Below are 10,628 nucleotides of genomic sequence, written 5' to 3' on the forward strand. Positions count from 1 at the left end.
ACATAGTTTTCGATTGGAAAGAGGAAATGATTGTGAACATAAATATCATATTTTTGAAAGAAAAAGACATGGAAACAATTATTTTTTCATCAGAAGAAATAGGAATAGAAAATGAGGATGGTAGCACACCGCCAGTCCATTATGAACCTTGTGCCTTAAAAATGATAAGAAACCAATCATTATAGTCATGTTCGAGGGGTGGGGGGGTGGGGTTCCTTTTATAATGAATACAATGTACAAGATAATATTTGATGATGCTAACACTAGGTCTCCTTAGTGTGTGTATGTGTGTGTGTATGAGATAGAGGGTACAATTATAATAAAACAAGAGATGAAAAGTTCTAACCTACATACCAATATAATAATAGCAATGCAATCACTCAATAACTAGGTCTTAATAAGAGTTTTTAAGGCTAGTATGGGGCTTATATAGGGCTTAACATGTCCCTTCCCTTCAAACAAGTGTTGTCCTCAACACTTGACCATTTGCACGTGTTCCTACACGAATAACTCATCTTCCCATGCCCATTCCTCCATTGGTAGGTTCTTCCATTTGATGAGGTACTCAGTACTTGCTCAATTTCTCAACCACTTAATCCTTAATTCTAGGATTATTTATGGTTCTAGTGTGATTTTCCATTATTCATTGATTTACAGTAAAATAGTTTGTATTGGGATCTTCTCACTAATTAACTTCTTTAATCAAGAAACATGGAAGATTGGATGTACACATGAAGATGGATGCAACTCCAATTTGTAAGCCATACTTAAAATTCTTTCCAACACCTTATAGGGGCCATAATACCTTAGTTCTAATTTATTGTCATTCTTGTGTTGCTTGAGGGACATCTGTTTATATGGTTTTAGCACAAATACTAAATCCCCCACTTCAAATTACCTTTCATTGAGATGTTGACATGTTTTTTGTTCCATGCTATTTTGTGATATAACTAAGTTTCCCTTCAATGGTTTGAGAACTTGTTATTGGTGGTGTATGTGGTCCTCTAATACTTGATACTTTATAGTCCCTATTAAGGTTGATGTGATGGATGGAAGATGATATCCATAAAGTGCCATAAAATGGTAACTTTTTTTATGAAGTGTGGAAGGATGTGTTGCACCACCATTCTGACAAGGGCAACCATTTGACCCATTGTGTTTATTTATCATATGCAAAGAAACATAGATATCCTTCTAAACATTTATACACAATCTAAGCTTTCACATTAGATTGAGGATGGTAAGATGAGTTGTGAGCCAATTGAGTACCCAAACAAGAAAATAATTCAGTCCAAAAAATTTTAGTAAAAATTGGATCTGTATCACTTGCAATAATCTTTGGTATTTTGCGTATCTTTTGGACTATTTCCATGAATCAATTGGATTTACTTTAAAAGGATGAGAAATAGAGAAAAAAAAAAGGCTAATTTCTCATTCGATCTACCACTACCATAATGACACTCTTTCCTTCATATTTGGGTAAACCTATAATAAAATCCATTGAAACTTCTTCCCAAACTTGCTTTATGGATAATGGATGAAGAATCCTTGGGGTTCTGATTGTCTCTCACTTATTCTATTGTAAAACCACACATATGGCCACAAAATTTTTCTCATCTGCTTTAAGACCTTCCAAAAAATATCTTTCTTGATCCTATGGTAAGTCTTCATGAACCTTGAATGTTCTCCTACAAGATAAGTTCGTAATTCCAAAATTATCTTTTGTTTTAGTTGACAATTCTTATATAAGTGATCTTGATAACACAACAAATCTATGACACACCCCCTTATCTAACCCGCTAACCAGAGGCGATTACTATGGTGACCTGAGTCCCAATGTGTAGTTATGAGAATGGGGTGTAAAAAAAAAATTACTCTTGTTCAACTCCTCAACGCCCTAAAATTGTTTCTTCAAATGTAAAGCAATGGCATGAAGCCAACTCAGTCGACCTTTACATGCATTTTCGGTGTTGGTGTCAATTTTCTTGCTCTAGAATGGGTCATTTAAATCCATGCAAAACCATTAAAACAAGATTAGAGTTATGTATGCCAAATGTGGGAGCATAGAGGATGTCAACACATTATTTGATACTTTGTCAGAGTATAATCAAGTTTCTTGGTATGTTATCATTTCAGGAAATATTTGGAATTGCTATTTTGAAGAATCCCTAAAGTAGTTTTTCCAAATGCAACAGACTGACATTATTCCCTATCAGGTTTCTTATTCTTGTGTTCTCAGCGTTCGTGCACAAGCCTAATAGGTTTAAAACAAGGGAAACGATTTCATGCAGTTGTGATAACATTTGGTTTCCATTCAAATATGTTAATGAGAAATTCCTTCATTAACAAGCATGCTAAATGTGAGAGCATTGGTAATGCATGCTTACTTCTCGAGAAAATTCCTAAACATAATGCAAATATGTAAGCCTGTTGAGAAATCAGACTTTGAGCATGACAAACATAAGGCTTTCACATATTACTTGCATATTATAACCATTCTCCAGGCTAGATTTCAAGCTAGAAAAGGATGTGACCTGTTCAAAAATCTAAGGATCTCACCCACCAACCAGAACACTCATCCTACAAACCATCTTGACTAATATCATAGGTAGTAATTCCAACAAATAATTTCATCACAACCTAAAGTAAAACATCATATGGTATTCCAATCAAACAGTGCTAACTATTAATAAGAATATAACATTTATGACCCTGGAAATGCCTAGTCCACAATTTCTATTGAAGTACAACTGTGTTGCTAAAACGAAGGCCACAAATCAGACTCAACAAAACAAGTGGGGAATTAATACAATGATTTGGCTTAGTGAGAAATTAGTGTGACACGGGAACTAATCTAGGGATTTGTGGTACCCATTGTTTTTATGCACCCACCTTTGGTTTGATGCACTTTTTTGCTAAGTGATAACACCAGAGCAACCAAATTAGTTCACATATTACCAGCTATGTTAGATGTACCCTTAATAATCTGCATATTTTAATGGTTTTCACTTATCTAGTCCTAGCTAGAATCTGATTTTTAGGTTTAATAGAGGTTATATTGCTCTCCATATCTTTCACGTTTTTCCTATGTCAAATAGTTTTGTTATATATATATTTTCAATGGCCCCAATGTATCTACAGACTCAAGACACAACGCATATGAACACCTGTTTGAGGTGCATGCAACCTTACAAACTAATGTGGTTAGATTTTGAGTGGAATGCATAGATTGAACCCTAATCACCTTGAGGAACAACATAAGAGATTACTAGATTTGCACATTTAGATTCTACTAGACTAGAGGAAATTTTCTCAATTCCTTAGATTATCCAAAATTATTTGATTGTCAAAGACAGTCCAACATAACTAATTTCTTACACTTTTAAATCCTATGAATGGGTCAATCACCTCATGCTCTACAAAGGAAGATTTTCTAAGTGATTTTAGATGTACATCCTTCTCCTCTTAATGTAGAAGAGGTCAAGTCTCTAACCTAGACTTGAAATTTGTGTTAGACATTTTTTTCACATTTGATTTCTCTAAACGGAACTCTAAGCTAGAGCTCGTCCACCAAGTGGGTTTATGGATTGTGCCCTCTTCTGTTTGAGAGGCAACCATAGTGTTTTCCTTTTAGATAGTGAGCAACCAAGTGACCATGTTCAAGATAGGTCTTTAGATGAGGCAGTGTGTTTTTTGTCCAATATTTATGTTCAGATGTGACCATTACATTCAACAATGATCTCTTTAAGAAGGCCCTTCCCATGCTCAGGTTCAATGTAGATTCAAGTGCATGTAAAAACCAGAAGATCCACCTATTCAAATGTCAAAGCAAGAAACTTACCAAGAGCATTTCTAATGGCAGCAAGGAAAAAGGAATGCCAATATTTTAGACATAGGTTAGGAATCCACATCCATGTAGGGGCTGAAGGGAGTTTCTCAGTGTGAGGGTGGAAGCTTGGTACCAAGGCCTCATAAAAGTTCATCCCTGTCAGTGAACCAAGGGCCATCACATAGGACAAGATGTCTGTTTGGTTGAGAGTTAAATTTTAGAACGAAAAGCACTTGACAGTTGGGTGAATCAACACAAATTTTTATCAAGAAGGAACCCCAAACCTTAGATACAAATATGCAGATTGGCTCACCAAAGGAAACTCCAACCCACATGCAATTACAGGTCATTGATGGATCAAATGACTCACCAAAAAAATCTCACACAAGTAGTCTATAAATGAGCCAAATATTTTCTCGAGCCAAGCCAAACTCTTGATCGATTAGCCTCACCAAGTAATTTTCCAAGTTGAATCAGGTAAGATGCAAACAACTGTAGAGACTCAATTTCAAAAAGAAACTTTCAATAACACTACTTGCAACCTTCCCAAAAGAAACTGAATTCAATTTCCACCGAATACATACAATATTATGAGAAGGATTTAATTATTATACCATAAATCAAAACTATGTCAAGAATCCAGTTGCATTGAGGTTTTTAATGGCAATTGCACAAGATTGAAATTCAATAAATCAAGCATGAAACTCATCATGTAAGCCACACATAAGAAATACTTATATCAAATGAATTGGGAAACTAAGTTTGGGACTTTGTCTCTCCACCCAACCTAAGATTGGGCTACAATGTGGTCTTTCTTGAAGCGTAATCACCCCCAAGCCAGATTCCAGAGCGTGCAAGGGGAACTTTCTCAAGGGATTAAACCAATAATGTTATCTAGGACAAGATCTCCAGAGGCCTGGTCAGACTCATCTTTGCACAGGGCCCTACAGTAGTTTACCAATTCCATTAATAACTACCAATGAAGTCCATGTTTTCTTGACTCCTCAAAAATGTTTCTTGAGATTTCTCTGAGCAAAAATTGTAGAAATTCTGCAAATTCTCTACAAATCTTGCTTTGAGACCTATGTAGAAAATCTGACTGTAGATTAACCCGATAATTCAATATAACCAAAGCAAAATACTATAATCTACTTCTACTATCAATTTGCGGAAGCTTAAAATCGAGCAAGATCGAGCTGCACACATATAACCATAAGAAGAAGAATTAATGCACATGAAACACAGAAAATACTCAGGGGAAAGCCTCAGCTAAAAATCCCACTATCTATATTATCATACAAGGTGGAAATACATAAGAATTATACAAAGCCTTAGCTCTCACAGCTAGCCATCTCTCAGTACAATCCTCCTGGATGCTCACGGGCAATCAAAGCTTCTCACAATTCTTCTCCTCTACCCTCCAAGCTCCTATTTCCTTGCGTTGTTCCTCTGGGATGATCTTCTCCAACCAAGTGGAAAACTGATCTCTCACACTGATCTCACACCCTGTATGAACTGTGCAATCCTCAAGGAAGCTTACCTTGACTACATGCATGAGTTTCCTTTATAGGAAAACACATGCAACTAATAGTACGTTGTCCTTGACATTTAATCTCAACTGGGTCTTTCTCATAATAGACATGCATGATTTACTAATGAGTGAATCTTCAGTTATCTAGAGTAGCACTAGTTGGATGCATGCATGCATCAAGTGACTGATAACTCACAATTAGTTCCTCAAACAGTTTGGAACTAATTTAACTAGACTTAACTCAGTAAACTGAGCTAACTAATTACAACTCAAATATAACTCAATCTTATCTCCTTAATTAAGGGATAACTCTTGCATGACTTTAGAAAGACTTCTAATTTGAATTTCTCCAACTAATTAATTCATAGTGAATTAATTAATTATTTCCAAGCAGCTGGTGAGACTAAATTTGATTTTAATTCACAATTTTAATTCAAGGACAAATTAAAATTGGAATATTCTGGATTCTATTTTTACCATTTCTTGTTGCTATTTTCAACACTCCCTCTCAACAAGAAAGGAACTCAACTCGATCCTGATCGTAAACCTTTGGAATGTTCTGCATGCAACACTTTCCTCGAGTGTTGTAGCTCCAGTAACTCCAGAAAAAAAAAAAAAAAAAAAAAAAACCATCCAACCTGAATCAGTATGATGCATTTTTCATCAAAGTCTTTGACTGTTATTGCCTCTGTCAACTGAAAACTCTGCACTTCTGCTGACTCTGCCTTTCTGCACTGTTGTCAATCCTTCTTTGCGCTCTTCAGTATCTGACTACTCTAGCCTCTGTCACTTTGATCTCTGACTGCATCAATCCCACTGATTCCTCCCGCTACTATGTACTTTGGGCTCCCATAGCAAGGTACGATCCATGAGATAAAACCTCTCAATGGACCCTGCCCAATTTCAGCCTTCTTGAGACTATCACTTCACATCGCCCCACCTCACACCTAGAGGTATGGCTGCATGTGATCCCTCTACCCACTTCTCCAATTGTGGCTCCTCCACAATTGTCTGAGACTTCTTCTGGGGCTGCATGTTGAGAGGTAATTTACTCTCCCTCTCAACCACCAAGTCTCTAACATTTGCCTTGCTCCTCAAGGCTTTGCATGCATCTTGAACCTCAAGAGCATACAGGTTCTTAACTCGTGAACCGATCTGTTTCACCTGTCTCATGGTGATGTGTCTAAGGAAAACCTTTCCCTTACTAAAGACAACATCGTAGCCTTTGTCCTCCAACATCGTGACCGATACCAAGTTCTTCTTCAGTCCAGGCACATACTTCACATCTGTCAAGGTGATAGGAGCTCCATGCTCCCTCTGAAAAGCAACCGTGCCCACTCCTAAAACACTATACCTTTCATCATCACCCATCTCTATGCGCATCTTGAGGCCTTTCTCCTCAAAGGCACTAAACAAACTTTTATCACCAATCATGTGGAATGAGGCTCCACTGTCAAGATACCAAACACAACCCATCATCGATGACACCATGCATGCGATGAGGGTAAAGTCCATTTCAGATTGAGAGGCTAATGCCTCACCTTCTGATCCTTCCGAGGATCCCTTCTTGGACTCCTTCGATGGGTAATTAGTTGCATAATGTCCCTTCTCATGACAATTAAAGCATCTCACTTTAGACTTGTCACCCTTTTTCCCTCCATGAGAAGAATTCGATTTGGAAAGGGAATCCTTCCCCTTCCCTTTCCTTGCCTTACTTGCTAAGGCCAGATTTTCTTCATCATCATCCCTGAATGAAGAACCATCTTGTGTGCTCCTCCTGATCTCCTCATGCATGAGATCCGACCACAGTTGTTCCCAATCCGGAAGTTTCTCCCTTCCATTCACAGAGTCTTGGTAGCTATTCCAACTCTTTGGAAGGCCAAGGAGAGCGAGGCTCACCATATCATCATTGGCAGTAGTTATTCCCACGTTGCTAAGATCATCTATGTAGGTGGTGAGCTTGTTCAGATATGTGGAAATAGTATCGCCCTTCTCCATCTTGATTCTTCGAAGCTTATCCTTGAGCGCCAATTTCCTCTGGTCGCTACTGTTCCGGTAGAGATTCTTCAATGTCTTCCACATTGAAAATGGAGTATCCTTCCCATGGAAACTCGAGACAATATCGTCTCGAACTCCCTCAAGGATGATCTGTCTCGCCTTCGCCACACACTTTTTCCACTCAGCCAACTCTTGTGCATTAGTTGAAGCTGGCTTTTGGATTTCATGATCAATGAATTCCTTTAAGTCGTTGTCTTCTAATACAACCTCCATGTAATCTTTCCATGCTATGTAATTCGAGCTACCTTCCAAGGCATACTCGAGTCTCAAGCCATAGAACGCCATTGGCCAACCTTGAAGTATGATAAGAATTCGATTTGCACCTGTAACCCCGAACTTCAAACTTCAAATTCTCTTCTCCGTATACTGTTCACGGCTTCGATAAACTTGGCTCTGATACCATGTAGAAACTCTGCAAATTCTCTACAAATATCGCTCTGAGACCTTGTAGAAAATCTAACTGTAGATTAACCCGATAATGCAATATAATCAAAGCAAAATACTATAATCTACTTCTACTATCAATTTGCGAAAGCTTAAAATTGAGCAAGATCGAGCTGAACACATATAACCAGAAGAAGAAGAATCAATGCACATGAAACACAGAAAATACTCAGGGGAAAGCCTCAGCTAAAAACCTCACTATCTATATTATCATACAAGGTGGAAATACATAAGAAATATACAAAGCCTTAGCTCTCATAGCTAGCCAGCTCTCAGTACAATCCTCCTGGATGCTCATAGGCAATCAAAGCTTCTCACAAGCCTTCTCCTCTGCCCTCCAAGCTCATATTTCCTTGCATTGTTCCTCTAGGATGATCTTCTCCAACCAAGTGGAAAACTGATCTCTCACACTGATCTCACACCCTGTATGAACTGCGCAATCCTCAAGGAAGCTTACCTTGACTGCATGCATGAGTTTCCTTTATAGGAAAACACATGCAACTGATAGTACACTGTCCTTGACATTTAATATCAACTGGGTCTTTCTCAAAATAGACATGCATGATTTACTGATGAGTGAATCTTCAGTTATCTGGAGTAGCACTAGTTGGATGCATGCATGCATCAGCTAACTGATAACTCACAATTAGTTCCTCAAACAGTTTGGAACTAATTTAACTAGACTTTACTCAGTAAACTGAGCTAATTAATTACAACTCAAATATAACTCAATCTTATCTCCTTAATTAAGGGATAACTCTTGCATGACTTCAGAAAGACTTCTAACTTGAATTTCTCCAACTAATTAATCCATAATGAATTAATTAATTATTTCCAAGCAGCTGGTGAGACTAAATTCAATTTTAATTCAAGGACAAATTAAAATTAGAATATTATGGATTCTATTTTTATCATTGCTTGTTTCTATTTTCAACAAAAATGAACGTAAATTACTGTGTAGATCCTAGTTTGTTGTACTTTGTCTCACTCCTCGAGTTTTTCTCTTGTTGCTTCCTCCCTGCTTGCACTTTATCTCCCCTGTTCGCATTTATCCTTTGCCTAGCATATATTCCATGTGTATCGATTCCCCTTTTGTCTCTTTCTCCTCCAGTGTGTCTTACGTACATATTCCTTGGTCATTTTTCCTGCCTGGCCAAGATTCCTCCACCCCATTAGATTGTGTCAGCTACACCCCTATCTCTTTTGATTTTTATTTTCCTTTTCAGTTAACAAAAATTACCACAAGTGGCCTAAATCCTTACGCGCACTTTTTCACCAATTGTCTCCTTGTTGCATGGTCCAATTTCGATTGGTCCCTTTATCTCACATTTAGTTACCAAGATGCATGCTCTTGTCCTCATCCCCAGGAGATACTTTGTAACCTGTCCTTTGTGCACACTTTTCCACCTTCATGGATGCCATCAAAAAAATAGCATCCCAAGCAATTTTCCCCTCCTTTGCTCTGGAACCTGTGTCCCTAAACTTAGCTCGTTTAAATTATTTTACAATTCTTGTAATAATTGGAAAAGATAACCAAGTTGTCACAAATCCCTACTCCTTGGGGGAACACCATCCTTGGTGTTCAATGACCATATACAATATAAAAATTAATGCTAAAAAGATTCAACAAAACTGACAGGTAGCTTTGTATATCCAACTCCCTTCAGCTTTTACAACATATCTTACATGCACAATGCCTTACCCAACCTTTTAGTAAACAAAACTTTATTAATTCAGCCATTTCCCAATGGCCCTTTTTGAAATATTTTGGTGCCTTTGATGTGTTCATTCAAACTTGAATTTGTTCCTCTTCTTTGGAGTTCTTCCTGCCTCAAATATCCAATGTTGTTACCCTTGTGATCCCTATTCCTTCAGCGAGCAGTTTTTGGCTCATTGTTCTGGACAAAGCCTTAACATGCTTTTAATTCCAATCGGCTATGCTTATGACCATTTTATAACCAATTCATTTTTCGGCCTTCCCTTCTCTACTTCCTAGTCCCTTAAGAAAACCAATCCTCCCCCTTTCATGCAGTCACTCACCTTCCAAGTTTGGGCATTCCCTTCTCTAATTTCCAGTGCCTCGGGTGATCCATACCTTGGCAAGTTTTCCTCACATCGAAATGGTCTCAAAACTTAGGCATATGCCTACGTCAAAATTACCATATTGGTCATAGGATGTTTATGGAATTCAGTTGGTACCATTGGTGCTAGTGTCCTAAAATGGCCTTGTTCCTGAAATTCTTAGCTTTTGCACATTGTTGTTGTTCCATCTTGTGGCTATCTTTGTTCATTGGAACTAAACAACATCATGTCTATTCCTGCATCATATACATACATATTCCATGAGACTTGTCATAAAAAGAAATATGTAATGAATGTAAATTATACCTCATCACTAGTTTATCCTTGCAGTGAACTTGAAATTTTCCATAATTCCTATAGCAAACCAAGTTAGATCATAGACCAAATCATCATAATTTAAAATGCCACATCATCTAGCTCAAAACTAAACTATCATAAATCATAGTATTAAATCACATTCATAATTAAAATTCATGGGTCAATGAATTATCTGTAAATATCTTGAATTTTTTACAACTTCCTCTTTTCTTGTACACACACACGGGGTCAATTTCCTATCCTGGAAAGCACACGTGCCTTCTCTTAGACCTCATACACACATAGGGTCAATTGCCTAATTTAGAAAGCACCTAGTTCTTTCTCTTTGACCAATGGTGGACACATGGGATATGTATAAGCCCTTTT

This window comes from Pinus tabuliformis, chromosome 7 (genome assembly GCF_031772625.1).
Source record: "Pinus tabuliformis cultivar Carrire ecotype Pingquan chromosome 7, CPIR1, whole genome shotgun sequence".
Lineage (NCBI taxonomy): Eukaryota > Viridiplantae > Streptophyta > Pinopsida > Pinales > Pinaceae > Pinus > Pinus tabuliformis.